The following is a 26,519-nucleotide window of genomic DNA, read 5'->3' as shown; positions in this document are numbered from 1 at the left end:
CCTATAATCTACCCTGCTCTCCTCGCTTTTTATTTCACTGTTCCTTTTTCTGTAGGCAACTTGGGGAACAGAGGAACCTTATGAAAACGTGAATAACAGCAGTCTGAGGAAAGAAGAGAAAAAACAAGGTTCAGGAGAGTGCTACAAAGTTCCACTTGGTATTATCTGAATTTAAAAAAATGACCTTCCCTTATTTCTCTCCCTCTCCCTTTAACCTGACTTTTCTCTGACGCACAGCCATCAGAATGTACTACAAGTCCTTGCTGATTTCTATCTTAAAGAACAATTTCTATTTAGTTCCCATCATTCTGTGCTACCTGGTCGTTTAAATGCCATGCTAAAGGCTTAGAAAAAGTCAATGAAAAGGGAAACATAAGATTTCTCGGTCCTACTCCAGAAGCTCTGTGTCTATAGGTGACTGTTTCGCCTACTCAAGTTTGGAACCACGATAAGACGGGTTACTGTCTCCTCACTCTCAGTAACTTGATATATGATTTCTAAGTCTTTCTTTCATAGAACCTGGGTCCTCAGCATTGAGAACACAGAGTCCTTACCACCAGGGGACTCTTGAATTCATTTAATTGTGGTAAAACACGCAAGATTTACCACTTACGTGTACACTTTATTGGCTTTAAGTACATACACACTATTGTATTGGGTTGGCCGAAAAGTTCATTCTGAATATGTTGTTCAATAAAGATCGCAGTGAAAATGAAAGTCTTTTTTATACTTAAAACCAGATGAACTTTTGGGCCAACCCAATAAAACTATTGTCACTATCCAGCTCCAGAACTTTTTCATTATCCCCAGCTGAAATTCTCTACCATTACATCACTTTTTATTAACCAAAAGTTATTTTCATGGTTAAATTCTTGACTCCCACCCCCGTTATCTTGGTTCATCACTGTTACCCCCTTGCAACCACCCTCGAGTCCCTGGCGTCTCTCTTCCTATCACATCTGGGGGGCAAAAATGCCAATCTTGGTTGAACCGATCACCTGGCTGCTTTTACGTCACTTGTAATAAACAGTGGTGGTTAGTTGGTGGCAGAGAATCACACAACTAACTGGACTGATTGGTTTCACCTTAATGCAGACCCCCGCTCCCCAATGCGCACCCAGGCATTCAGCAATGCCCAGCCACCCTATTGAGTATCCCAATGAGTTCACTGTCCTGCTGTCCAAAGCAAGGTGTCCTTATCTCACACCATCCACACCCCTTCCTCCTTTAAGGTGCTGGCCCTGCCTCAGACTACACTGAGAAAACAGAAATCATGAGAACAAAAAGCCCTGTATTCTACCTCCAATTCCTAAACCTCTCTGCCTTCTCTCCTGCTACACTGCAAGACATCCTGCTCCCACCAAAGGCAAACCTTGTTGTATTCTGATTCTTCTCCTACTGAAGAATTTTGTTCCTTTGGCAGGAATTCCCTGGTGATCCAGTGGTTAGGCCATGATGCTTTCACTACCTTGGCCCGGATGCAATTCCTAGTTGGGGGACTAAGATCCTGAAAGCGCAGCAAAGGAAGTAGAGAGAGAAAGAATTCTGCTCCTTTGGTAGTCTTATCTCTCTTCTGCATTAGTCTCTCCCTACTAGACAGTCTCATTAGCTTACTGAAAATGCTCTTCTATTTCCCATCAGTTTTAAAAATGTGTTTCCTTGATCCCACTTCTCTCTCTCCCCAACCACTGCTGTGCCATTTCTGTCCTTGCTTTATGGCAAAATTTCCCCAACAAGCAGGTCACATTTGCTTCACTCCCATTCTCTCAGTTTAGTTCAGTCGCTCAGTCATGTATGACTGTTTGCAATCCCATAGACTGCAGCATGCCAGGCCTCCCTGTCCATCACCAACTCCCGGAGTTCACTCAAACTCATGTCCATTGAGTCGGTGATGCCATCCAGCCATCTCATTCTCTGTCGTCCCCTTCTCCTCCCACCCCCAATCCCTCCCAGCATCAGACTCTTTTCCAGTGAGTCAACTCGTCGCATGAGGTGGCCAAAGTATTGGAGTTTCAGCTTTAGCATCAGTCCCTCCAATGAACACCCAGAACTGATCTCCTTTAGAATGGACTGGTTGGATCTCCGATTCTGGAGACCCCCAAAATAAAGTCTGACACTGTTTCCACTGTTTCCCCATCTATTTGTCACTAAGTGATGGGACCCAATGCCATGCTCTTAGTTTTCTGAATGTTGAGCTTTACGCCAACTTTTTCACTCTCCTCTTTCACTTACATCAAGAGGCTCATTCTCAGTGCATTCCAATTTGGCCTACATTCCATGTGCCACTAAAACTACTTGTTAAGACCGCCAAATCCAAGTGGAATTTTTCTCTCCTCAGGGTTTAACTTCTCAGTAGTAGTTGGCACTGCAGACCACTCCCTTTTCTTGAAACAGATAAAATCACTCTCCTGCTTTAGTGCTGAGCCTTCTTGGTCTCCTTTGCGCCCCCTTCACTCACGGGAAAGTTCCAGGCTTGATCGTAAGTCTTCTATGCTCACAGACGATCTCAACCAGTTCCATGACATACCATCTCTATGCTGGTGACTCTCAGAATTTATGTCCACTCCCTTCAGCTCAACTTGAACATTGCTTGACTTTCCACTTAGGTTTTTGAAACACTTGTGAGGCATCCAATGGGTTCCACATAGAACTCTAGTTACCCACCCCCGCCACAAGTCTTCTCTACAAGCAACTGGCATCACCAGCCACCAAGCCATAAGCCAGGAATCTGAAGGAATCCTTTGATTCCTCCTCCTGTTCCTCCACAGACAACCCATGAAGCAAATACTACTGATTCAACCTCCAAAATCTCTCTGAAACCCACCATCTACTCTGCTCCACCTCCACTGCACTCGCCTAAGATACTATCAAACTTGAGCTGACCATTGCAGTAGTTCCCTAACCGCCCTCTCTGCTTCCTCTCTTGTTCCACAGAGCAGCCTGTGGTGTTTAAAAACAAAAACATATCACTCCCCTAATTAAAGCCCTACAATAGCTTCTCCTTTTCATTAAAATAAAATCCCCAAGCCCCTGTATGTCTTAAGAGGCCCTGCACAACTTCTCTAATTCCATTTCACTGCATTCTCCTGCTTCTTTCTAACATCCCTGCCCTTCTGGACCTTTCAGGGCTATGTACTTGATCCCAGACCAGGATGTCTCCCCAGCTTTTCACAAGGCTAACACAAGTTCATGTGTCAAGTCTCAGCTCAAATGTCACCTTTTCACAGGGACACTCCTTGACTCTTACTAGCCAAAACAATATACTCTTTTCCCCATAACACACTCTTTTGGACCCACCAGCTTATTAACTTCTTGTAAATTTTTTCTTAATCTTTAATTTCCTTGATTATTTGTATTATTTCCTGTTTTTCACACTATACTACAAATTTCACGAGGGCAGAGATCTTGTCTGTCTTCGATTCTACCGAAGGCTACTTTAAAATAAAGAAGCTACTCTTTCCCTCTGAGCAGGATGATTTTTAGATCCACGCACCCCCATCCCCCCTGCTTCAAGCTTTACTGGATTTTAGTCAAAATAATTGCTGTGGCATTTACGCCATGAAAAACAAGCAGAGAAAAACCACATGGGACAGTCAAATACTAGAACTACACCCACTCACTCGACTAGACTAGACGACTGACTGCACACAGGTATCCCCTTACAAAGCTTTTCAAAATGTAGGACAGAGGAATGTGGATATAGGCAAAAATAATAGAACTCTGACACCTGCATCAAAGGTTTCAACCATTCTTCCTAGCAATCACTAAACACAACAATGATTTTAGAAGAAAAAACACAAAATAACTCAAATATGTGATCTATGCTCCAAAGAAGTTAATGATTTCCTCACTGACTTGGTTCTCTCATTGTAGTCTGGCTGGCTATTCATTATCTGCTCTGGATGTCTCTTCCTGACCTTCTGTCTTTAATGCACATTCTGTTCCTACCAAGTCTCCTGTTTAGAATAAGTTCCTCATCCTACTTCCCAAAATGCAAGAAATATCTTCTCAATTTAAAATTCAGAAAAGAACTCATTCTTTCAAGGATTTATCTCTAGGTTTTGATTTCAGGATATCTTCTACCCCACTTCTAACTTCTGTATTTCCTAGATTCAATTCTATTTTTGTTCCAAAGCTATCTTGACTAAACTAGATGGCCTGGCTAGACCTGAAGCCAGTATGTTATATAACTTCTCAGTAGAATGAAACTATATATATATTTTAAAATGTACTAAGATTTAAAAGTCTTGGAATACCTAAGATTTCTTTCCATAAGGAAATCATTTCAACATTTTGATAAATGGCAGAGGAGAAAAATAAAAATGTAAGCAATAAAATTGTGCTGAAACTCAAAATGATATGAACGTCAAGTCTCATGCTCCAATTCAAAAGATAGCCAGCAGCACAGTGCATAGTTTAATACAGGGATGTTCTGAATATGTCTCTGGGTCACAATGAAGTCACCTGGAGAGCTTGGAATAACACAGAGTCCTACATATTTAGATCCAGGAGATCCTAGATGAGCAAGAATTTCAAAATTCTTGGAGGGAGTTACGAGCATCAAGAAATTGAAAGTCAGAAACTTAAAACTGAGACTGTCCAATACATCAGACCTTTTGAAAAACCCCAACTGTCCCTGACAAATAATGGATATTACAAATCCGTATTTTAAAAACATGTCACCAGTTGATTCTGATGCTCAGTTTTGGAAATTAGATACAGAGCCAAGAACAGGGCTTCTGGGATCCATTGTCAATTCTATCACTTAAAACTTTGAGACTTCGAACAATTCAGCTATCTTGGCAAACATTATTAGTTCCTTCCCTGGTAAGTAGATAATAAAAACCAAGGCTGATAAGATAAACAGGAATTAAAAGACACCAAGCACAGATCCTGGCATACAACAGTGTTCAGCACAGGGTAGGTCTTAAAGGGCCTAAAAACATCCACCACAGTGATTGTAAACACAAGGACATACCTAATTGTGCCACTATGTTACTTTTAGCCACTAGAAATTAACTATTTACTTTTCATCTAGACTCCTAGAAAGATCAGAGCTTTACAGACTCCTCCTCCCAATAATTTTTTCAGTAACAAAGTTAAAACCCACACTCCCATTGTTATACTGCTACTACAAGACAGCTAAGTATTTTTATGAAAGCTTCTAGGAAACATTTTAAATAAAAAGTGGGGGAACTGAGAAGTCTTATACTGATTAGAAAGAGATGAACCAAAACAGTCCCCTTTTCTTTTTTGAAAGGAAAAAGTCTCTGGGGTGTTTCAAAGCAAGCTTAATTTTTCAGATCAGAGGTCTAAGAAACTATCGTAATTTACTACCATTTGTAATAGGGAACATGAAAGCCAAAAAGAAGTTTCAAATCACTGGAACCCATTACCTTCCCACAAATGTGATAACTAGAGAAAAGGTTGTCCAGGGTTGTGAAAACACAACCAAGAAAACTAGTAAGGGACCCATACAGAACCTCGATACTGGAAAGCAGACCGACACTGTCCTCGAGTTTTTTCCTGCAATTCTGCAACTGGGAATTGCAACTCTCCTCTCAAAATGAAAGGAGCGAAGGGAAAGCCTCTGATCTACCCCCAGCCAGGCCAGGGAAAGCAAAGTCTTCCAGGTTCAAGCCCTAGGAAGACCTGGGGAAGCCTTCATCTCCAATCTTGACTGGGGTTGGGGGTGGGATGCGGGTTTAGGGAGAGACCCCTGGGCTGCAAGGCCCGACTCTGTTTTCCCTCAAAGGCAAGTGGTAAAAGGAACAAGACGCCGCGGTCCCCAACCCCTTCCCGCTCTGAGCCGGCGGCCTACTCTTTGGGGTCTGGGGGCACCGGGAAGGACCAGGCTACTCCACCCAAGGCCCACGTACAGACTTCTGCCCGCGGAGCGTGGCCCCCACGGCCCGGGCCTCCGAGGCGTCCAAGAAGGGCGCTGCCCGTGCCGCCGGGGAAGATGGCGCCCGCAGAGCAACTGCGCCACCAGCACTGGCTTAGGGCCAGGCCCAGCGCCATCTTAGCGCCTTCCGAGCGCCCCGCACCCCGCCGCGCCCGCAAGAGCCCGCGTCCGGGCCGGTCGGGGTCGCGAAGCGCGTCGGGCCCGCGCACTCCCCGCCGAGAGAGCGTGCCGCCGAGCCTCTCGTCTCTTCGGGCCGGCCGCGCGGGGCCCGCGGGAGGAGCCCGGCCGGGCCGCCGGTGCCCCGCGCGGCGCGAGGGCTCGTCGGGGCCCGGCCGCGGCTCGTCGGCGATGCTCCGGGCCCGGGCGGCGAGGCGAGCGCGGAAGGGCCGAGCCGGCCGGCCCCGGCGCGCGCGCCGCGAACCAGGCCGGAGCGGCCGGCCGGCCCCGAGCTCTCCCCGCCGCGGCCGGCGGCAGCAGCGCCGGGAAGCAGGACGCCCGGAGGAAAGCTGAACCCCGGCCCCGCCGCCGCCCGCCCGCTCCCCCCCCCCTCTCGAGGCGCGGGGTCCATCTTGCCGAGAAGAAAGAAAATGCGATTCACACCCAAGAGCTTCCGAGACAGAAGAGACACGAGGCGGGGGGAACCGAGGGGAGGAGATTGGAAAAGCTTATTTTTCTTCCTCGCCCGCCGTCACTCCTGGCCCTCCCTGCCCCCTGCTCGCGGCCCCGCCGCGCCCGTCCTCCCCTCGCCGAGCCCCGCTCCCTCCTTCCCGGCTCCCGGCGGCTCCGGGGGGGCGGAAAACACACTCGCACTCGCGCACACAACTAATTTTAAACCGGCTCAATCAATGAGTCATTAAAAGGCTTCCCTCCCCTCTCCTCCCCACCACCAACCGCCACGCCACCCCCCTTCCCAGGCTTCGCCCTCTCCCCGCTCCAGAAATTTGCATCCGCGGAAAAGAAGAAAAAAAAAAAGGCGCCCGGGCCCCCACCCCGCCGAGGCGCCCCCAGCCCGGCCCCGCCGCCCCCTGCCCGCCCGCGCCCCCGCCCGCGACACTGAACTTGGTCTTCCCGGGGCCCGGGCATCGCTGGGAAAGGCATAAACACTCGATTCCCCTTTTCTCCGTGTCCATTAAACATCCACCCACCACCACCATCACCCACCCACAAACCCACCCCCCCCCAAAAAAAAAAAACACAGCCTTAGCCAATAGCTCTCTGGGCTGAAACCTAATATCCTGGTTTTGGCAACTCGGTGTTTAATTTGCTCCTCTTTCTTTTCTGTCTGTCTGGAGATAGATCTCCAGCCCCCCCGCCCTCGCTTTTCCCCTCCCCGAAGGAAAGAGGCAGAGGAAGGAGGTTGTGTGTGTTTTTTTTTTTTCTCCTTGAAATTTTTATCACAAAATTATAATACACTCAAAGGGAAACTCACCGTCATGAAAAAGCAGTGCCTTGTCAACGGGGTTTCTGCGCCATCGCACCAGGGGCGGCGGCGGCGGCGGCGGGCGCGGGGCGCGGGGCGCGGGCGCGGGAGCTCCCGGCCGAGCGGCGCCGGCCACACGCGCTCCGCTCTCTCTCTCGCTCACCCCCGCGCCGGGCGGCGGGCGCCCGCTCCCCGCGCCCGCCCGGCCTTCATGCTCTGCGCCCGGGCAGACCGCTCGTCTGCTCGTCTACCTCCAAACTTCGGTTCTCGCCTAGCAAAAAATGCGGAGATTAGGATTTTTGTAATTAAAAAAAAATTTTTTTTATAGAAAAATCAAACTCCAAAGCTGATAATTCCTGCTTCCTTTGGGATTCTTTTTAACCTCAAGAAACGTAGTGGTTTATTCAAGAAACAGGGTTTTTTGTTTTTTGGGGTTTTTGGTTTTTTTTTTAAAGATCTACGAGATGCGTGCTATTCTCAGCAGGCGCCCTTGCACACACACACACACACACACACACACACACACACACGCCAGTTTTAGCTGGGGGGGGCGGGGAGCGCCAAGAAGGGGGGTAGTTTAAAAACAAAAAACACAATATTTGTTTAAACTCTAATTAGAATATGTCCCAGTAAATCCTTTTTTGCTTATGTTTTAAAAAAACAAAAGCGAAAACATCACTTTTAACTTATTTGGCAATTCATTCCAACTTTTAATTCTACTAAGCTTTCCTTTCCAACACCCTCTTTCCATTCCGAAGTGTAGTGAAACCTTATCTGTAAACCTGTATGTCAACATTAAAAAAAAACAACACAACACTTTAGCTGCCAAGATGAAGGTGAGGAGGGAAGTAAGTCACTCTTAAAACATCCAGTTCCCAGTGCTTACTCTTTATGCAGATAGATAGATACCTGTATCGTCACATTTGTGGAATTTTCACGATGTGATCCCCAGCCTTAAAAAAAGAGAGCTACCCAAACATCCATTGAAATAGAATAGGTTAAAAAAAGATAAAGAGAGCTACCTAGCCTTTTAACACTTGGTAGTCCAAGTATAATTACCACCCATATTTAATCTCAAATTGAGACGTCTCCATAAACCATCCAGCATCCAGAGCACTTAAAGAAATGTTAATTATGACAGTGTGGATTGGGAGTAGGTGCCTGTGTGGTTTAGGTTAATTACATTTACTTTTCCAGTAAATGCCCACAAAAATAAAGTCGGGGGTTTGTTGTCTTTTATTTTAAATAAATATCAAAGTAAAAGATGAATTGTACAAAAATGTGATTCAAAGTTTTAAAAATACATACGTAGGCCCCAGAAATACTTTAAAATTATTTTAAATTAGTTTATAATACATATAGCAGTGGGGTTCTGCTGATAGAAAGCTCAAACCCATATCCTCCAGATACTGAGTTCTAAAATTATCCTCAGATTTAAATTATTTAAGTGAAATTGTTTCTAGTACAAATCCCCTGAGCATTAAAAAACATAATGGTAGCATACCATGTTTGCTTTTATAAGGATACTGTAACTATGCTGTTTTATTATACAAAATAAATATGTCAAGGTTGGTATACAATGTTGTCATATTCAAGATAGAGCTCTTCAAAAAACAAACCACATCTTGTTCAAGTAACTCCCACTCTGTCACTCACAATGTGTGCTTTGTATTTAGACCTGCCTTAATGAATACAGCCAGTGATTTAGTATCACATAGTATCATGAAGGTGTTTTCTCAGAAGATACTTGTGTTCACATTCAGCCAAGGTCTTCATGGAACTGAAGTCTTTGCATAAATTAGCATTATTTCTCTACACTTGACAGTTGGACCAACCAGTTTTCTAATTGGCTTGGGAAATTTTAAAACCTGTTTTAAAGTGCCTTTGGATTGGCTGGAGTTTAATTATAACACACATTTCGAAGAATTACATTTCAAAGGAGTCCATGGATTATTCATTGCAATTAGGGCCCACCAAGCAAGTTTTACAGCTGTTGCTTCACAGCTCCAATGAAATATTAATGGATTTCAGAAAGCTGTTCTCCCTAGTAGGCCAAAACCCCTTAAAAAAAAAAAAAAAAATCTGACTTTAAAATCACCCAACAAAGAGGTGAGCTCCAGAAGAGGATAGGGCACTGAGGGCTTTCTCACAAATGCCTGAATATCAGAGCTGACATTTATTAAGGGCCTACTAAGTCCTGCCAGCGGAGAAGGCAATGGCAAGCCACTCCAGTACTCTTGCCTAGAAAATCCCATGGATGAAGGAGCCTGGTAGGCTGCGGTCCATGGGGTCGCTAAGGGTCGGATACGACTAAGCGAATTCACTTTCACTTTTCACTTTCACACATTGGAGAAGGAGGTGGCAACCCACTCCAGTGTTCTTGCCTGGAGAATCCCAGGGACAGGGGAGCCTGGTGGGCTTCCGTCTATGGGGTCACACAGAGTCGGACACGACTGAAGTGACTTAGCAGCAGCAGCAGCAAGTCCTGCCAGGCATTATTCTAGATTTGTTATTCTTATAGTATATATTATTGCCTGAACCTTCACACAAACCCACAGAATAATGTTTAATTATCCAGATTTTCACTGATGAGTCTCCCAATGTTTCTCATAATTTGCCTGAGGTCATCAGTCTAAGAAGAGCTGGGGGGAACCCAGGCCTGGTTGACTCCTCAACATACCCTCTCTTCAAGTCCCAGAAAGGATCCTGGGAACAAGCAGTCTGTGCTATTTCAATAAAAACCAGATTCAGTGGTGGTTAGGGGGACCACCCTCTCTCATTGGCTAGGGGTTCATAGGCAGAAGGGACCATCCTTTCTCATTGGGGAAGATTTACTTTGCCAGTTGTCAAAGATAATTTAGAATATTTGGGGGGTGGAGGTGGGTCACAAAACACTGGGACAGCAGTGGGGAAATCTCAGACTCACAGGTATAACACCAAATTGGTATAATTTAACAATAAAAACAACTTCGTAAAATTTCCCACATGCAAATTTAAAAATGTAACATTTAAAATAAGGGATATGCCTTTGTACATAAAATTCTAAGTGATGGTTTATATAGGCAGGATTTTGGTATCTGAATATAAAATTAGAAAACTTTCAAAAAGCAAAGTTCTTTAAATGGCTTGACCATATGCAAAAACTTTAATTGTGTACAGTTACGTACAAGTTCCCTCCTACGATGCTTGTCTGTATGTGTGACCTAGTAAGAAGGGAAACTGGACACAGGTGGAAAAAAAAGAAAAAACTGAAATGCTCTAGCACGGGTTTGTACCTCTAAATAAACAGGTTTAATACCAACATAACAAGTAAAAGTGAAAATGTTGCTGTTTTTCGCGTTCTTCCTCCACGTGCTCCCCTCAGTTGGTTAGCCGTTCTCAGAGCGGGGAGAATGCAAATACTGGAGATTAAGTGGTGATATGCATGACCAGATGTGTCCAGATCACAGAAATCCGAGATACACCCAATGAATGTTGGTGATATAAAAAACTTGAAAGTTCTCAATGTGCATAAATAAGCTTGGTACTTTTACTTGAACCTCTTGAGGTACTTATAATCTGAGGCTTAAGTGCACTGGCTGTGCGTTGAGACTGCCGGGGTTCAATTTCCATCTCTGTCACACACCAGGTGTGTGGCTCTGGGCAAGTCACTTCAACCTTCAGAGCTTCAACTTCCTCATCTATAAAACAGGGATAATTATAGTACTCGCGTCTGAGAGTTATTTTAAGGATTCAGGAACTAGTGCATGTAAAATGTTTAGCATGGTGCCTGAAACATAATGAGAGGTCAGTATGTTCAGCTAATATTCTATCACCTCGTTTTAGTTATGTGTCAAACCTTCCCATGTGTGAAACCTTCCCATGTAAATTTCCAATGACAATCTCACATGATTCCACCAAATGTATCTCTCTTATTTTCTGTCCAGGATAAGAAGCTCCTCAAAGGCTTTTTATTTTCTAAGGGCCTAGCAGAGTACTTTGTATATACTAAGCTCTCAACCAGTACTTGTGGGATAAAAGAAAAACAACCCAATCCACAAGATGTATAAGAATGAAAGAAATCATCATATTTCTACCTAGACAGCGACATACTAAGCGAATAATAGAGTCAGTCTCCCTGAATCACATAAAACCATTGCCCAGTTGATCCCAGGCAGTATTGCCTAATGGTTTATAAGTTCTTCCTCACTCTCTTTCACGTCCTCTCTCATCAATTAGAGCTTTACCATTGCTGCATTTTAGCCATGTGACCGTGGCCTATTTTTTTTAACTTCTCTCACCTCAGTTTCCTTATATGTAAAATGAAGGTTTATCTGTATCTTGGGTCAGTAGGGAAAGAGTTCAATGATATTAGGGATGTAAAACCAGCTTTAGTGCCTGGTATAGAATATTAGTTAGTAATGGCAATATTAGTTGCCATTACTGTTGTGGTTACTAATACTATTATTAGAAGTAACGTGGAATTGTTTTCAAAGCAGTGGTAAATAAGCAAATTACTAGAGTGATTAAAAATGTTTTCAATACCTTGCCTAATTAATATTTTTATTTGATACATGAGTATAAACATTTTAAATTATCTTTGTAGAGACTAAGGCTATTCTAGTCCTGACATATTTCAAGCTGGTTATTTTTCTTGACAGACTTAAAAAAAAAAAATCTGAACTCCTACAAGCTTCTAGTACAAGGATGAGGAATATAGAAGAACTGTTTAAGAAAACAGAGGCACAGTCACTCCCACTGGCCTTGCTGTCTTACACATCCAGCCTGTTTCCCTACTGAATATGTGAGGGGGAGGACAGTCATTAGGTTTGGAGGAGGCGTCACACACACAGGAAGCGTCATTCACCAGCTCCCAGGCCCCTGTGGAGCCGGGATTCTGAACATGTCCTCAGCAGAGTGTCCCTTCCACTCCACCATGCCCAGCAGGATCACGGGTCATCGAGACAGTAGCAGAGAGGTCTCACAAGCTCAGAATTTGGAGAGAAAGCCAACCGTGAAGATAAGCTACCCATGCAAAGGGGCTTGCTCAGTAAATAATTTCATTCTGAAAATGAAACCAAGAAGGAAGACACATGAAGAAGAAACTACAAGATGACTTGTACATACAAGTCGAATACAAAGAAATAAGCAAGTACAAAGCACACACCAAGATACATCTTCAACATGGAAGAAAAAAACTGAGGGAGCAGAGACACTGTATCACCTCCACAAGTATTCTGATCACATTCTAATGAGAGCAGGATAAAGTCAATCAGGCAATTTCAAAGCCTCCATGAAATATCTCCCAGACCATACAATTCTATCTTCCCTAAATCTTCTAATTACTGGTGCCATTTCCCAGGTATTCTGATACTGCTGAGCAAAGGTACAAGTACCTTTGTACCCAAAAAGGTTAGGGCACCTCCCTCACTGTAAATCAAACCAGTCAACTAACAGTGTAGGTATACTGATCAGTCCCTTGTAGAGTTAGATTAACCTGAGTCAGGCCTAACAAGCAGGAGGTTGTTCACAGATGAGCAAGCAAAGGACATTTACTCTCTACATACTTTAGAATCATCTGTGACTTCTCATGCTCTAATCTCCCTTAACCCCGGCAACTCACCTCCAAAATCTGCCTCGAACCTAGTCCGTTTTCTCCACTAACTGCCTCACCTAAATTCAGGCCCTTATCTCTTGCTTGGTCTCTCGATTTCCCTTCCCTCCAATCAATCTTCTATCTAAATGATGACCCCAAATCGCCTTTCAAAAACCCAGAGTTGTTGGTGTCACACCTCGACTAGCACCTCACTGCCCAGGGAAGCTTATTAGAAACACAGATTCCCAAGGCCAAGCCCATCCGCAGAAAAATGGAGTTTCTGGGTTGAACCGAGGCCCTGATACTTGCACTTTCAAGTGGTTCATTGGTTCCACCTGCCTCCCAGGTGCAGCCGCAGCTACTCCTCTCCCCGCTCCCTGCAGTCCGGTCATGGAGAACACCCACCCCTGGACAAGAACAAACTCCTCCCCCATTTGGCCATATCCTTTCCCCTCTGCCTGGAATGTCCTCCCTTTGGGGCAAGCCCACCACTCTCCAAGGCCCAGTTCAAATGCCACCTCTTCTGGGAAGCCTTCCCTCCACCGCTCAGTGGCTTTCAAACATCTCTGCCTGAGACTCAACCTCAAGAAACAGATTTCACATTGCAATGCAGTAGATGCCTAACTGAAACAAAGGTTTCCGAAAACAGTATCTAAACTTCCTGTGGAGGATGCAACTTGATCTATTTCATTCTATCATCCCATTTTCAAAAATGCTGTTTGCCACCTTATAATGGGTTTCATGATCCACTAAGGGAGGCAACCTTCGTTTGAAAACTACTGCTGAAAGTGAATAAATAACTCCCCTCTCTGTGCATGTAATACGCGCTCTATTATAGCCTATTTATCACACTCCACAGCAATGATCTGTTTACAGTCTTTCTCCCACCCCCACTTCCCTCCCCCCAACAGGCACACACCACAAGGAAGTCAGCATATCCTTGGGTAGTTACCCAGCCGTTGATAAATGCAGAAATGAGAATATTGGAGAAGGAATAACTTAATTGCTTTTGCGTGTGTCTAATTTTTTTTTTCATTTCTGGTTATGGTTCACAGCATAGTCTATCAGCAACTCCCATGAGCCTGGAAATCATAATAGCTTCAACCCTTGAAGTTAACAGCAATTTAAAACAACAGCCGTTGTATTTCAGAGCAATTTACACAAGGTGTAAATTTTTCTTCCCCTCAAAAATAAAAACCACGGCACAGGCAAAACCAACCAGAAAATATTTTGTCGGGTTGCTAGCTTGCCAAGATAGTACAAATGTGGGCAAACAAATCTCTTACTTAAGATACTCAGAAGCAAATATTCAAAAACCTCAAAACCCTCCTTCCGTACCACTTCAGAAAGGAAACCCCCTCCTGCAGGGTGGGTGCAGATACAGAGGCCTTTCTATCTTGCTGCCTGAAGCTCCCTCTCTCACTAGGCTGTCCCCATCGACACAAGCACAAGAAAAAAGTAAGGAGAAATAAAAAGAAACCAGATCAGCTAAAATGAACCGCGGTAACGAAGCCAGGCAGCCAGTTCCGGTGCGAATTATACCTTTGATGGATGAGTGGGGACACGGCCGGCCGTGGGGGAGGGATCCCTTTTCTGCAGCACGTGGCTCCATCGACAGGAAACCTGCCTGCAACACCCCCAACTCTGCACACTGCTCATTTGCAGCATCGTCATTTGTGTGATGCTAATTTGCTCAGTGTCCTAAACGTACTGAGAGAGATATAGTGAAAACACAGGGTGGGCTTGGAGTAGCTGGCCCTAGGACAGGCTGGAAGTGGAGGAGGGACCAAGTGTCCAGGAAATGCTCTGGGGGCCAGAGGATGGAGCAGGAAGAGGAGTCTCACTTTAAAGCTGGGTTTTAAAGGATGAATAAGAGTTCTTCAAACCATGTGGGGAAGGAGAGAGAGCTCCAGGTAGAGAAGCCTTCTGTGGGGTGTCATTATTAAATATGAGTGAGGGGGGAGCTGCAGACAGGTAGATGGGGAGGGGCTTTGTTGTGCGTGGCAGAGAGTTTGGACTTCTCTAGACTACTGCTTTCCACTCAGCAGGTCACAACGCGACAGGCTGTGAAATCCACGAGTTTGTGACCAACTTTCGCAAAAAATGAAATTGCCTAGAATAGGAAATATCTGAATATATTGTGGGCAGTGAGGGCGTAAACTCTTTTGTGAAATTTGTTTCCAACATAAATGTGTCGATGTATGTACTGGTTTGTGATATAAAATGTATTTCTTATTGTGGCGGTGACTTAAAAAAAGCAAACCAAAACTCTATCTGGGCAAACAAGGTATCTACTTGGGGATAGTTAAATAAGAGACTGAACAGATGTGAATCTCATGAGGATAAGTGTGGTGGCTCAGGGGACACATGATGGTGTTCTTATAAGGTGTCCCCCCACCAGACACTGAGCTCCTCAGGGATGGAAACTCTGTGTGACAAGCTCTCCGTTTCTAGCACCTGGCACGTATGTAGGCACTAAATCACTGGCTGCTGACTGAGTATGGTAACGGATCTTCAGGGTGATTCCCAATGAGCCTCATCTCCTGGTATCCCCACCTCTGTGCATCCCCCGCCGACATCGTACCAGGGTTGGTCTGTGTGACCAACAGAACAGGGCGCTAGTGATCGTCACTTCTGAGGTTAGGTTATAAAAGGCTGCGGCTTCCATTTTAGGTGCTCCTTCTGGAACAGTCGCTCTTGGGGACGCCAGCTGCCACGTCCTAAGGACACCTAGCCTACAGAGACACCCACATGGCAAGGAACTGAGGTCACCAGCCAGCAGCCAGTGAAGAAAGGAGGATTCCTCCCTGTCATGGAAGCAGGTCAGCCCCCACCCGCCTTTCAAATGGTGACAGCCTCACGGAACAGTGTGACGACAACCTGAGAGACTCTGAGGCAGAAACACCCAGGTAAGCTGTCCCTGGATCCTGGACTCACAGAACTGGGTATATAATATAATAAACACTTATTATTTAAGCTGCTAGGTTTTGGAGTACTCTGTTATACAGCAAAAGACAATCAATATACTGAATCAGAGAACAAAGCTGAACAATAATACCAGTATGCTAGATGGCAACCCACTCCAGTGTTCTTGCCTGGAGAATCCCAGGGACGGGGGAGCCTGGTGGGCTTCCGTCTATGGGGTCACACAGAGTCGGACACGACTGAAGTGACTTAGCAGCAGCAGCAGAGTTATCCAGGGTTGACTACCTTTTTTTTTTTCCTCTAAGAATCTATCATGTCACATTTTTAGCCTGACTAGATAAGGGAAAGGCCCCTGACCCAGGCTGGAACAATGGGATCCTCTCTTCAAGTTTTAGTACTTGAGACACAGAAACTGGGTCAGGTGTGAGGAGCAGACTATAAATCTGATAGGGGTCAAGACCACCACTTGGGGGCAGTTATAATGGGGTCCATGCAAGTGAATGGGAACAGAAAGGCCAGTGTGTCCAGAAGAAAGCAGATTCTCCGTGGATGTGGAGGGAAGGAAGTGGGGAGGAGAAAGGGCCTGGGACAGTCTAAGTCCCGGAAAGTCTGGCCACCTTTCTAGTATTTGGGGTGGAAGGTTCCCCTTCCTTATAATTATTTCCCATTTTACTTGCTCATTGATGTGTGAGTTCCTTTTCTTGAAACCAAAAGATCCTCGAATACGGCCTCTCTCCAGTGCTGGCCAGGGGAGCGGTTCCTCCTGCAGGCCAAGGGTCTTTCCAGAGAAGAGTAACAACTCACCAGAGACTTCAGCTGTGTAACTACTGCTATGAAAGACAGCAACAGATCGAGTGGAAGGTCCGTTCAGACCATTAAACTCTTTTTGCCTTAACTCCACTTTCACCGAATAATCCTTTGATTATTAATGTACTTCAATTTAAAAAGCTGTGTTCTGGCCAGCTGACCTAATCATTCAAGTGGTTGGGTAGGTTCATGCCCATTATAAATTCACAGATTGGCTTTCGAGTACAAATCATTCCGGCGTAACCTCCATTTCATTTCCACTGCCCTCGGTCAAGCCCTGTCATTTATCCAGCGACCCACTGCAGGAGCCTCCCCATGGCACTCACCCTGCTTCAATCCATCCTCTTCAACTTCTCCTCCTAAAACACAAAGCACCCGATGCCTTGCTCCCTGCTCAAAACCTCTGATGGTTCCTGGTGCCTTGGGAAGGACTGCAGGCTCCAGCCCTGTCTTTCACCACACACCTCAGCACTTCTCCTGACTCCCTGCTGCCTGGCGTTACCCCACGTCTCTCAAGTGCAACTGGCGCCCACTCTGCTCGGCTCCGGTTCTGCTCTTGCTGGCACCCTCTCCTCTGGGCGCCTCCTCTGCCCACTGTCTCTCGCTCCTCTCCTCTCTGTGCCCTCCTCTCTCTTCTCTTTGTACTTCCATGGAATTCCTCTCTCTCCTTTATAACCCACACTGGGGTTGACTTGACTTATAATTAATTGTCTTCTTGTCTATCTCTGGATCGGGAGCCTCAAGGAGACTAGGCTTTATTCATTTTTCTCTTCCCCTCGTCTCAAGGCTGAATAAAGCATCTTGCATCAACACTTTAACATTCATTGCATGTTTTCTGTATCCAGGGACCTGGCTGATGTTGGAGGTAGCAGGCACTCAACAAATGGCCACCAAATCAGTGACAGTCAGTTAGGTGGCAGGAACGTTTTCCCTGGATCTGATGATGGTCAGAAGAGGTGTCCACCTAGCCTCTGCAGGTGCAGAGCTGAAAGAGCAGAGTCAGACTCCTGGTGACCTCCATCATGCGGCAGTGAATGAGTGAATCTCAGCCTAACTTTTTTTCCTTTTAAATAAAAATCGAGGTGTGATTCCTCACATCCTGACCAACATGCCACTTCCCTTCCTTCTCTTTCCCCCTCTTTCTACGGTTGTAATTATGACTCACAGGTGCCTTACGGAATGCAAGCTTTAGGTTAACAACTACTGGAAGATGGGGATGGGGTGACCCTCCAGTTACCTAGTTTATATGGTTTAGAAGAAGGGCACATGGCTCAACCCACCGGTGACTTTAGTGTCCTTCTTTCAAAAGAGTCAGCATCTACATGCAAAGGAAGGAGCAGAATTTGGTCCTGATTTGTCCACTGATAATCCGTCTGCTGTCCCCAGCTCTCCCTCCCAGAGTTGTGGGAAGGACTCAGCTCTGGGCAGACCTGAGATGAACAGGTCTGTCCTAAAGATCCTAAAGATCATAGCAGAGAACGTAACACAGTCATTCCTAATGCAATGGATCAAAAAGTATCCAGAATTAATAAATAAAAGACCAAAAAAAAAATGCATGCTTTCTCCTCTTTTAAAACAAAAGTGAAGATTTCTACCCTCTAAATTTCTATCTTCCGGAGGTTATATGCCAAATGAATGTTGCCTCAAATCAAGGCTTACCCCACAGGTTCTAAAAAGGCATCCGAGTATATTGCACAGAGCCTTGACCATCTCCCTCATTGAGGGCAGATTCTTCACTGTCTGAGACACCAGGGGTAGCCCTGCTCCTGACAGTCTCTAGCGCTGCATACACAGAGCTCCAGGAGTCACCAACCTGCAGAACCTGGGAACTCTCACGGTGGCTTTTGTTTTTTGGGAAAATTGCAACTTTGTCAAGAGGTCATCTTTCTTGGCTTATCTTCACAACCCAGAGTTTTACTCAAACTTCACCTCTCACTTTGTGGTCATTCTTCACACAAAAACCAACTTTTTATTCCTTTAAGAGAACTGTGCTCCTAAGACAAAGATAGTAGAGAACAGGGAAGCCTGGTGTGCTATAGTCCATAGGGTCGCAAAGAGTTGGACACGACTCAGCAACTAAACAATGACAACAAGACAAAGAATAGGGCTTCCCTAGTGGCTCAGGGGTAAAGAAACTACCTGCCAAAGCAGGAGACTCTGGTTCGATCCCTGGGCTGAGGAGATCCCCTGGAGTAAGAAATGGCAAACTGCTCCAGTATTCCTGCCTGGGAAATCCCATGGACAGAGGAGCCTGGCGGGCTACAGTCCATGGGGTCACAGAGTCGGACATGACTGAGCATGCATGCATGCATGCTATAAAGCACAGGAAGCTCAGCTTAGGGTTTGGTGATGACCTAGAGGGGTGGGCTGGGGGGGGTAGGGTGGAAGGGAGGTCCAAAAGGGAAGGGATATATGTACATATGGCTGATTCACTTCACTGTACAGCAGAAACTAACATAACATTATAAAGCAATTATATTCCATTCCCCCTGCCCCACCCCACCAAAAAAAAAAAAAAAAAAAGACAAAGAAAACTTCACAAGCTCTGTAGCATGCAGAGGGAGGGTAGGGGGCGTGGTTCCCTCAGAAGCTAAATCTGTGTCTCTCTCCACCCACAGGCCTGGGATGTGTTTAGATCAGTGCCTCAGCAAATTAATTGGGAAAGGAGTACATCAAGGCTGTACACTGTTACCCTGCTTAACTTAACTTGTATGCAGAGTCTATCATGCAAAATACCGGGCTGGATGAAGCACAAGCTGGAGTCAAGATTGTCGGGAGAAATATCAATAACCTCAGATATGCAGATGACACCGCCCTTACGGCAGAGAGCAAAGAGGAACTAAAGAGTATCTTGATGAAGGTGAAAGAGGAGAGTGAAAAAGCTGGCATAAAACTCAACATTAAAAAACTAAGATCATGCATCTAGTCCCATCACTTCATGGCAAATAGATAGGGAAAAGTGGAAACAGTGACAGATTTTATTTTCTTGGGCTCCAAAATCACTGTGGACGGTGACTGCAGCCACAAAATTAAAAGATGCTCCTTCGAAGGAAAGCTATGACAAACATAGACAGCATATTAAAGAGTAGAGACATTAATTTGCTGACAAAGGTCCATAGAGTCACAGCTATGGTTTTTCCAGTAGTCATGTATGGATGTAAGAGTTGGACCATAAAGAAGGCTGAGTGCCAAAGAATTGATGCTTTTGAATGTTGGTGCTGGAGAAGACCCTTGAGAGTCCCTTGGACTGTAAGGAGATCAAACCAGTCAATCCTAAAGGAAATTAACCCTGAATGTCCACTGGAAGAACATGTCCACTGAAGCTGAAGCTCTAATACTTTGGCCACATTATGTGAAGAACTGATTCATTGGAAAAGACTCTGATGCTGGGAAAGATTGAGGGCAGAAGGAGAGGGAGGATGAGATGGTTGGATGGCATCACTGACTCAATGGACATGAGTCTGGGCAAACTCCAGGAGATAGTGAAGGACAAGGAAGCCTGGCGTGCTACAGTTCAGGGGGTCGCAAAGTCAGAAACGATTTAGCGACTGAACAACAGTAACAACAAATTTTAAATTACCACAGGTCAGGGACCACTGGATCCCTCCCAGAGAGCAGAACTCACACTTGTCAAACACACGTGCCTTATCCAGTAGCTCCCATCACACACCCATGGTCCTGAACAGTAGGCACCATTGTTCCCACGTCTGAGTTGGCATCTTTCACATTTTGTAAGCAAACATGCATTATCCTGAGAAATGAAGGAGGAGGAAGAATCTGCAGCACAAAAGGATTCCCACTGTGCAGCCACATTTCCTGACTGCTGCCACATCCTAGTGACACAAGACATTCCTTTATCCATGTCAGTGATCACATCTGAGAACCATAATGTGTGAAGCATCATCACCAAACCTTTTTTTTCCAAACTTTTTTGACCATAAACTGTAAAAACAAATATTTTATCCTGCAAGTAACATATATGTATATGGAAAATATATGTGTATACTATAAGCCTACTTATGCAACACAACGCACTGTGACATTTTCCATTCTATTTTGTCTTTTTTTTTAAATGCAGACTTCTATCCACTAAACGGATTTCATGACCTTATTGTGCTGGAACCTGCAATTTGAAAGCATATGATATTTCACAGAAAAGTGGTGCTTTGTAGAAAATAATAAAATTTTATCTAAAGAAGAGAAACTTTCAACTTCTAGGCAGAAAAGTTGAAGAGGAATAATATTTTTGCTTCTTTTAATTTTCAACTGCCAGGACATTTTAAAAGCATTTTATCTCAGCAAATGAGCATTTCTACAAAAACCCATCTCAAAACATTGTGGGTCATTATTCCCCTTATACCGAAGAAGAAAAAAAATGGAGGCTGAAAAGGTATTGACCTCACCTACCCACCTTCCATGTGCAGTATTTTAAAATGCCCATCTGTTTGAGAATTAAAATTTGGCTGTATCTTCTGGGCCTTCCCTGGTGGCACAGTGAATAAGAATCTGCCTGCCAATACAGGGGACACAGGTTGGATCCTTGGTCTGGGAAGATCCCACAGGCTCAAGAGCAACTGAGCCCGTGTGCCACAACTACTGAACCTGCCTGTGCTCTGGAAGCCACCACAACACCTCAACAAAGAGTAGCCCCTGCTGACTACAGCTAGAGAGAGCTTGTGCACAGCAAGGAAGCCCAGCCCAGCCAAAAGCAAATAAATAAATAAATTTAAAAAATAAAATTTGGCTGTATCTTGTAAAGAATTTTGAAGTTGTGCTGCTAGAAATTATTACCTTCCCGGCAAGGTGACTGTGAAGATTAAATGAGATAAAATGAGGGAAGCGCCTGGTGGCTCCTGCTGTCCTTCAGGTTCTTGGGTTATCTTTTCCTGGATGTGCCTGAACTCTGTGTGACCTGGGGGCTCATTCACTGAACACCTGCCCTGCTGGGTGACAGAGGACAGAAGATCCCACAAGGAGTTTACTGTTTCCATCAGTAACAATAAATATCCTTACAAACTAGGATTCTGGAATGTCTGGGCTAAGTATTTCAATTATTCCCCCAACAGATAATTACTGTGAGCTTTCCACGCCAGGCATGATCTGCCCATTTGCAGAGATTATGGGGTGTAAAAAAAACAGGAGACACAACTACAGCCCTCATGGCGCCTGCAGTCAAATAAGAGCTTAGAGTTTGTGAAAATACTTCACGTTCCATTAATGTTACATAGCCTGTTCCCTTATCTGTAAAGTGAAGTAAGATTAGATCAGTGGTTCTCAAAACTGAAGATTTCACAGATAAAAAAGGCTTTCATAAAAGAAACTGGAAAAAAAAAAAGCAAATGATCTCACAATTCTATAAACTGAATGAATCATCACTTAAAAAAAAAATTACATAGCCTCATTTTCCCCTTTTACTATTTAAGCCAGTTTTTGTCCTGGAATTTGAGGATCCCTCAGGACTTGCCCAGCTCTGACTTTGTAGAATCCTTTGGTTTTCTTACTACTTACATGTAAAGTGAAAAGTGAAAGGGTTAGTTACTCAGTCATGTCTGACCCTTTGTAACTCCACGAACTGCCAAGCTCCTCTGTCCATGGGATTTCCCAGGCAAGAATACTGGAGAGGGTTGCCATTTGCTTCTCCAGGGGATCTTCCCAACCCAGGGATTGAACTCGAATCTCCTGTGCAGGAGGCAGATTCTTTACCATCTGAGCCACTAGGGAAGTTTTATTTAAATTCTACCCATACATCCCCTAGAATTGCAGAAAGGCCAGAGACCTGTCCCTCAGAGAATCATTACAGGATCCTTTATGAGAAAATCTTAGTACACACAGCAAATTCTGGCTCCACCCTTGACCCTGAGTGCTGAAAAGTGCAAAGGGACCAAGTCCTGGTGACTGGAAAGCAGAAAGGAACAATTGTTGAGGAGCCACCACAGGTCTAGCCCAATACTTGGTACTTTCCCAGCCACTACTTTAACATCACAACCATTCCAGGAGAAATATATCTTCTTCTTTATCTCTACTTTTCAGTTGGAGGAAACTGAGTTCAGAGAAATTAAGTATCACGCCCAATGTCACAGAGCAAGTAATCAGAATTTAAACTCAGATCTACTTACTGCCGCAGTCACACTCATTGGCAGGAAGAGACATCAAAAACAGAACGAATGCAGAAAGGCTTTAAGAGATTTATGTGACTTTTGACATGAGAGAAATTTGAAACTACGTTAAAAAATTCAAACCTTTGGTGGGGATATAAACTGGTGCAGTCACCATGGAAAACAGAATAGACAACTACTATATGACCCAGCAATACTATCCCAGGGATATGTCTGAAGAAAAAAGATAATTAATTTATAAAGATACATGCACTCAAATGATGCTTGCTGCTGCTAAGTCACTTCAGTCGTGTCCGACTCTGTGCGACCCCATAGACAGCAGCCAACCAGGCTCCCCCGTCCCTGGGATTCTCCAGGCAAGAACACTGGAGTGGGTTGCCATTTCCTTTGCCAATGCACGGAAGTGAAAAGTGAAAGTGAAGTCGCTCAGTCGTGTCCGACCCTTAGCGACCCCACGGACTGCAGCCTACCAGGCTCCTCCATCCATGGGATTTTCCAGGCAAGAGTACTGGAGTGGGGTGCCATTGCCTTCTCCCAAATGATGCTTATTACAGCATTATTTATAATAACCAAGATGTGGAAGTAATCTCAGTGTCTGTCAGCAGATGAATGGATAAAGAAGATGTGATAATCACACCTACACATGTGGCTTCGTGTACATACAATGAAGCACTGCTCAGCCGTAAAAAAGAGTAAAAGTTTGCCATTTGCAACAACAGGAAAGAACTTGGAGGGTATTATGCTTAGTGAAATAAGTCAGACAGAGAAAGACAAATAGCGCATGGCATCACTTATATATGAAATCTAAAAACACAAACTAGTGAATATAACAGAACAGACTCACACATCTAGAGAACAAACCACCAGTTACCAATGGGGAGGAGGAAGTAGGGAGGGGCAAGACGGTAGGAGGCTAAGAGGCACGAACTACTATGTATAAAATAAATAAGCTGCAAGGATATCGTATACAGCACAGAAAATACAGCCAATATTTTATAGTAACTATAAATGGGACATAATCTTTAAAAACTGTGAATCACTATGTTGCACACCTGAAATCTATATATTAGACCTTGATAAGAAAAAAAAGACAGTTCAGATAATTTACTAAACATAACACTCTATTTTAGAGTCAGTAGGTTGGCGCCTCTTTAACTAGGTCTCTTTCCTGACCAGCTTAGCAAACATCCGCTTCTCTGCCTCTGCTACTCCTGCGAAGTCACTCCAGTCGTGTCCGACTCTGTGTGACCCCATAGACGGCAGCCCACCAGGCTCCCCCGTCCCTGGGGTTCCCCAGGCAAGAACACTGGAATGGGTTGCCATTTCCTTCTCCAATGCATGAAAGTGAAAAGTGAAAGTGCTCAGTCGTGTCCAACTCTTCGAGACCCCATGGACTGCAGCCTACCAGGCTCCTCCACCCATGGGATTTTCCAGGCAAGAGTACTGGAGTGGGGTGCCACTGCCTTCTCCGCTTCTCTGCCTCTGGACTCCTTCTATTCTTTACCCTAGGAACGAGAACAGCAAGCCCCCGACCCACTTCCATTCACACTCCTAGGAGAAGCTTTGCTTCTGGCCCAACTCTCCATCCATCCCTCATCAATTTAACAAGCATTTATTAACATGTATCAGGTGTTGTGTTAGGCACAGAATAAAACACATCCCTCCCTGAAGGAGCCCAAGCTATAGAGTAGATACCCATAAATACAGGCAGGATACTGACTTCACAACTGGACACTCACCCAGAGCCAAAGGAGGGGAGGATCCAGGTAGGCTTCCTGGAAGAGGAGATGTGTAAATCAGCTCTTGTGGGAGGCAAGTGCCCTGTCACACTGAGAAGAAAAGGCACAAGACTGCAGGCAGTGGAAGCAGGTCCCACGTGGACCCACCAGCTCTCTCTCCAAACCCGTTCATCCTGGCACCAAGCCCATTACAGACCCAGCTCCCCAAGCCAGAACCTTCCACAACTCCTTGCCTTCCTATAGCCCTTACCTCCAGTGAATCCCTGAGTCCTGTCTAGTCTCCTTCTAAGTCTCTCAGACATCTCCCCTTCCTTCTCTATCCTCACTCCCCTCACGGACAGCCAGCACCACCATTTCTCCTTGGTTCCTGCAACAGCCTCCAAATGGACTTCACTTTACTTTTGCTCCATTGAATTCACTCAGCACAGAGCATCTAGGCTGAATCTCTAAGGTGGGGGCAGGTGGGGGAGGGTAGCAGCAGGTTGGTGGGAACCATCTGATCCCGTCATTATCCTGCTTAAGTCCTTCACTAGATCTAGTGCCTTCATGATTAAGAAAAACCCTCCTAACAGGATTTACAAGACCCTTGGTGGTCTGGCCTCTGCTCACCTTCCTAACCTCATCTCTGATCTTCAGTTCCTCATAAGCTCCACCACCTGGGGAGCTTTAAAAAAAAAACCCAATATCACAGTCCCACTCCCAGACACTGTGACTGAGTTACTCAGGGAAGACCCCGAGCATCCGGGGATTCTAAAGCTCCCCTTGTGATACTAACGTGCAGCCACGGCTGAGAACACTGCTCTAGTCCAACACATCGGACAGGTTTGCTGCATGTGCAGTCTCTGCCATCAGAGGCCCTGGGGCTATGCTGGCTTGAGGCCAGGGTCTTTCTGTCTCACTCACTGCAGTCGTCTCCGCACCCAGGACAGTACCTGAGCAATTCTGCCTTCTCCCTTCACCTGGTCTGATGACACTCACTCTTTAAGATCCAGCTTAGACTTCCTAACAGACACTCCCTCCCTCCATGCCCCTGTTCTGGGGTAGGTGATCCTGTGTGAGCTCAGCACCTCGATTTCTCCCAGGACAGCATGCACCCCCCCACCTGTGATCGTCTGCATCCCACAGGTAGTCTGTAAGCTTCGAGGGTGACCTGCCTATGTGTTCATCAGTATAGCACCTCCATCCCCGGGAAGTGCCTAGCACAGAGTCAGTGCTGATTTAATAAGTGTGGCAGGAATAAATGGAAGTGAAGGAGCACAGGTGTGGGTGTGATGGCAGAGGATGGTGCGACTGGGGTGAGAGCAATGGGGGGAGACGGGCGGGAGAGGCACACTGGGGACAGGTCGTGAAGGGCCAGGCGTCCTCACCAAAGACTCCGAACGGCATCAGACAACAGGGAGCCAGGGCAAATTTTAGGTAAAGTGACACAATCAACTTGAATTTTAGGGCAGCCAGGGCAAATTTTAGGTAAAGTGACACAATCAACTGAGACAAAAGACACAGAGAGAGAGGGAGGGAACTGAGTGTTTGGAGGCTTGGCCCGGTGAGGAGGACTGAGGCTCTGCGGATGACTGATTTCCTGCTCGGAAGACTGCACCAGCGGTGTGAGGACTGTGGCCAGATGCAGCATCACAACCAGACGGGGGTATGAAAAGAACCCCACGGCCTCCATTCAAGTCTTTTTTTCTCGATTGTTTTTTTTTTTTTTGGTTCGGTTTGATATGGACCATTTTTTAAAAGTCTTTACTGAATTTGTTACAATATTGCTTCTGTTTTATGTTTTGGTTTCTTGGCCAAGAGGCATGTGGGATCATAGCTCCCTGACCAGGGATGGAATCCACACCCCTGGCACTGGAAGGCAAAGCCCCAACCTCTGGACCGCCAGGGAAGTCCCACCTCGATTCAAGTCTGAGAGTCACCTCTTACTCGCTCTCTGGCCTAAAGAAGTCACCTTCACCTCCGCGTTTCTTCATCTGCTCAATGCGGGTAACAAGCAATGCCTATATCACAGGGATGTCACGAAGGCTGAGAT

General features: G+C 45.4%; 1 protein-coding gene and 1 long non-coding RNA gene across 6 annotated transcripts in view; one reads left to right on the top strand and one right to left on the bottom strand.

Moving 5' to 3' along the window:
* The window catches only part of BICRAL (BICRA like chromatin remodeling complex associated protein), a 109,269-nt gene that overhangs the window by 72,875 nt on the left and 9,875 nt on the right, over window positions 1–26,519 (bottom strand). For 3 of the 4 annotated variants that reach the window (XM_088831189.1, XM_055407092.2, XM_055407096.2), the window contains exon 2: window positions 7,335–7,596. The gene's annotated coding sequence lies outside the window, so the exon portion shown is untranslated. Of the gene's footprint in view, window positions 1–7,334; window positions 7,597–14,442; window positions 15,551–26,519 lie in introns of those variants that run through there. The other variant, XM_088831190.1, reaches the window with a different exon arrangement.
* LOC148774122 (uncharacterized) lies at window positions 14,677–19,388 on the top strand. Of its 2 annotated transcripts, none has more exons than XR_016036047.1 (4): window positions 14,677–14,813; window positions 15,574–15,809; window positions 16,540–16,686; window positions 19,251–19,388. It is a non-coding gene; the product is annotated as an uncharacterized LOC148774122 (long non-coding RNA). The 2 variants fall into 2 exon arrangements; XR_016036046.1 differs by lacking the exon at window positions 19,251–19,388 and adding an exon at window positions 17,478–17,616.

This window comes from Moschus berezovskii, chromosome 23 (assembly GCF_049115385.1).
Source record: "Moschus berezovskii isolate FMDL1 chromosome 23, NW_MosBer_1.0, whole genome shotgun sequence".
In the NCBI taxonomy this organism is placed as follows: domain Eukaryota; kingdom Metazoa; phylum Chordata; class Mammalia; order Artiodactyla; family Moschidae; genus Moschus; species Moschus berezovskii.
Note: the sequence above shows the minus strand (reverse complement) of the source record. Positions and strands in the feature narration are given on the sequence as shown.